The sequence below is a fragment of the Arachis ipaensis genome, chromosome B09 (assembly GCF_000816755.2).
Source record: "Arachis ipaensis cultivar K30076 chromosome B09, Araip1.1, whole genome shotgun sequence".
Classification (NCBI taxonomy): Eukaryota; Viridiplantae; Streptophyta; class Magnoliopsida; order Fabales; family Fabaceae; genus Arachis; species Arachis ipaensis.
The window spans coordinates 130,160,161-130,164,683 of record NC_029793.2 but is presented as its reverse complement, the minus strand read 5'-3'; the positions used below and the strand labels follow the sequence as shown (position 1 = coordinate 130,164,683).

At 35.2% G+C, this 4,523-nt stretch overlaps 1 pseudogene; it reads right to left on the bottom strand.

Moving 5' to 3' along the window:
* Positions 2,757 to 3,679, bottom strand: LOC107615960 (annotated as a pseudogene).

Here is a 4,523-nt window from a genome sequence, read left to right as displayed (position 1 = left end):
TAGTTGGAAAATTGGTTGGTGCTAGAATTGAACTTCGGTGTGGAAGGCTTGCGAGCTTGTCTTGTGGGGTTATCTTGGGTAATACGTGGAAATCGGCCAAGGTATGGTTTAGGTTTCACGTATATAATATATAATGTTCTGTGAAGACTTAGGCTAGTTGACTTTAAGATAGGAATGAATGTATGAGCATGTAAACTGATTAGTACTTAATCATAAATAATGAGTTTTTGCTTGACTGTTGATGTTGGAATTGGGCTGTTAAATGATGACTTATTGGTGCTTGTAAAGTAGGAAAAGGAATGAACATGAGTTTGTGGTGGTATGTTGTGACTAAAGTCATGAGAATTAGGTATGAAACTAGGTACATATTGATGTATAATTGATTGAAGCAGGTTGTGAATGACTTTGGTAAAATAAATGGTACGTGGCTATGCCAATTATATGTAATGGAAGTGTGACTTGAGTTTGGGTTAATGAAAATTGAGGTTTGGAGCTTTTGTGTAAAATTGATTTTTGGCCGAACTTCGGTGAAGCATAACTTGGCTTCCGGACCCCAAAATGATTTCAAATTTGTTTTATATGAAAATTGGGTCTGTGAAGTTTATGCTGTTCAAAGAACAGAAGAAAAATGATTAGAAACGAAAAAGTTATGCGCGTCGAAAGTTTAGGGTCCCAAAATGAAATTCTGCAGTTTTTGATTAAGCAAAACTTTTGGAAAAACGTACTTCCACGCGTACGCGTGACGTAGGGTTTGCGTACGTGTCTAGCTGCTCGCGACGCGACCAACCCTTTCAGGTTGGGATTCACGCGTACGCGAGCAAATATTTTTCACGCCCACATGTATGCGTGGCCCCTGTTTTAGCAAATCTGGTTTTTGAATTTTAAACCTAATTTTAAACTGCTAAACCTCTATTTTCATTCCTTTGGTCCTAGATTTTATTAGTAAGCCTAGTGATAAGATGGAAAGGTTGAAAAATGATGAATTATGTATGAAAAATGCAGAGAACTGAAGTATATGTAATGCCATTATTGTAAAGGATGATTATGCATTGGTTATAGATGATTATGAATGAATTATAATGATAATGAAATTGAAATTGATTGTGATGTGCCTCCGGGTAAGACGCAGTGGTGTTAACCACTTGCTCTGGGTAAGAGGCAAGATTGCCGGGTAAGATGTAGTGGTGTATCCACTTGCTCCGGTTAAGAGTTCGAAACTCCGGGTACGATGCAAAGGTGGAATTATGTCGCCACTTGCTCTAGGTTGAGAGCTATATGCCACCTGGGTAAGAGGCAGGGTGAAGCTGTCCCCTGCTCCGGGTACGCGGGTAAGATGTAAGGGTTGCGGCGTTGTCCCACTTGCTCCGTGTTTGGTGTACTGTCCACGGTTAGCTACTAGGACATGTTGGGCTGGCTAAGTAACTGACAGTTGATATCAACAGCCATAGGACAGGCATGAATCATAAGCATATTGCTTGAATTACTTGTTCATACTCTAATTGGGAATGCCTATGTGACTTTCATATGCTTACTTGTATACGTGCTACTTGTATCCTAATTGTGTTTGTTATTGTCTGCTTGCTTGTCTGTGTAATTATACTGGTGATGGAGGTTTTGGAGGAAAGAGGATGATGGAGGGTTAGGTTAAAGTATTTGGTTAAGTTTATGAATCCTTAGAAAACCACCCTTATTTATGGTTTCCGTTTTAATTCTTAAGTTTTATAATATGAATGTCGGCGTTCTAGGATTGCCTCTGGCATTCCCAAGATCTTATATCTTATGTGCGTGGCACCTTTACCATGTTGAGAACATCCGGTTCTCATTCCATACTGTGTTGTCGTTTTTCAGATGCAGGTCGTGAGGCACCTCAATAGGCGTCTGGAGTTTCTGCGGCGAAGTGGTTTACTTTGGGGTTTTCTTTTGTTATTTTGATATTATTATGTATAAATTTATAGTCTCTCCTCTTGTGTATAAGAATGCTTTGTTTATGTACCTCTTAGAGGTTTTATGGAGAATTAGGGTTTATGTATGTGTATTTTGAAACTTGGGGCTATGTATATATATATGTAAATATTCTCCGGCCAGCCTTAACTTCGCAGGCTGAGTTTAATTATTTTTTTTCTTGAAATGAAAAAATTTCACATATAAATTTAATATTTATTCATTAACATGATAAATTTGTGCATAAACTTAATTAAAAAAATATACATTTTTAGATAAAAATGTAAAATCAAATAATAATATAAAGAGAAAATTCCACTCTCCTCTCCTGCGACATGCTAAAATGACACTCCCCTCCCATCTATTTTATAAATGTACATTTCCCTCCCTTCTAACTTTTAAAAAACCTTCTCTTTAATCCATTTTAAATTTTTTATGTTAACTAATATTAACTTTATCCATTTTTAAAAAAAATAAATTATTTTTTGAAAAAATATCCATTAGCAAAAATTTTATTTTTTATCATTAAATTTTGCTTACCAAAATACCCTTTAATAAATTATTTTTTTATTGATTAAATTGTATTTTTATTAGTAAAAAATAAGGAAAAACTACCATTTGTACCCATAAATTTTGCGAACGCTGACAAAAGTACCCATTAAACAAGAAAACTAATGTTGTACCCATAAAAGATGGGTTCCGTGTGACAATAGTATCCAGACTGTGATTTTTTGTTGATTTTTTAATAAAATTCCCAAATTAGCCCTTGTATCTTCTTCCCCAAATTTCAAATTTCGCAACCCATTACCATGTTCAACAACAGTCCCCTTCTATCTCTCTTCACCATCATTATCATTAGAATCCAAAGTGAAATTCATGGAATTCTCCAACTGCTGCATCTCAGCAAAACTAATCGGCCTGTAACTGGCAGCAGCAGAAGAAGATTCTAAAGATCCTCCCTTCCTCGCAGAGATTACCGAATAAGCACCAACAGAAAGAACAACCATGAGAGCAAGTTGGCAGTTGAACTGAAGCGTGGCAAGGGCGCTGGCTCTGTGGTAGTCCATGTGGCCCTTGCACCTCAGAGTATAGTTTCCCCTGCTCAGCTGGTGCAGGGAGCACCCTTGCGCCACCTAGCCGGAGAACAAAGCCAAGCCAATCTGAATGACCCACGTGCCCTGAAGGATGAAGCCCATTCCACGACCCAATTTGGGGAAAGCGGAGCCCGGAGACTTCAATTCAAGAAAAGTGGAGAAAACATATACAGCGATGGGAACCAGCAAGAGACTGTAGTAACGGTTTTCGACCCCGCTTGGATCCTTCCTCTGAAAGTAGAGAACAAGAGGAACTCTTGGACGAAGGCGAAGGCGGCAAGGAGTTCTAATAATGATGAGGGGAGAGGGAGGGGGAAGGTGAAGAGAGAGAGGAGGGAGTAAGAGAGGAAGAGGAGGGCGATTGGTAGGAGCTGGAGTTGGAGGACGGAGCCAACGGCGTCGTTTGAGTTGTGTGCGTCAAAGAGGGAGACGAGGGAGTTGATGATGAAGAAGGCAGAGAAGATGGAGACGGAGATGGAGAAGAGAGAGGATTGAGATCGAGAATGGGAATCTTGTTTGCGGTTGGAGAAGGTGGCTTGGAGGGCTTCGTGGGAACTCACCGGAGGTGCAGAGGAAGAAAAAGGATTAGGGTTGTGAAATTTGGAATTTGGGGATGAAGATAGAAGGGTTAATTTGGGAATTTTATTAAAAAATTAACAAAAAATCACGGTCTGGATACTATTGTCACACGGAACCCATCTTTCATGGATACAACGTTAGTTTTCTTGTTTGATGGGTACTTTTGTCAGCGTTCGCAAAATTTATGGGTACAAATGGTAGTTTTTCCAAAAAATAATCTTACTAAAATTTTTTATTTAATGTTAAAATAATATATATAGATATCGAAAAATTAATAGTAAAATATAAAAAAATTGTTAACAAAAATTTTGGTAAAATTATAATTTAATAATTAAAAAATTATTGAAGGGTATTTTAAAAAAATAATATAATTATTAAATTTTTTAAAAAATACAATTTAACCAATAAAAGAATAATTTATTAAAGGATATTTTGGTAAGCAAAATTTAATGATAAAAAATAAAATTTTTGTTAATGGGTATTTTTTAAAAAATAATTTATTTTTTCTTAAAAAATGGATAAAGTTAACATTAGTTAATACAAAAAGTTTAAAATGGATTAAAGAGAAAATTTTTTAAAAATTAGAAGGAAGAAAAATGTACATTTATAAAACAAAAAGGAGGGAAGTGAAATTTTCTCTAATATAAAACATATTAGACGAACAAATTAAAGAAATAATTGATTTTTATATACTAATATATAATATAATTTTACATAGTTAAACACTTAATAAAATAAAGCTCATATTAAAGAATGCTAAAAAAATAATGAAGTTCATATTAATAATAATAATGCTGAAAAATGATGTTGTTTTGGTTTCTTAGTTTTTGTCTATAGCTATCGTATTTTTTTTTCTCTCATTGCTTTATTTTTTTAATTATCTAGTCATAAAAAAAATAAAAATAATTC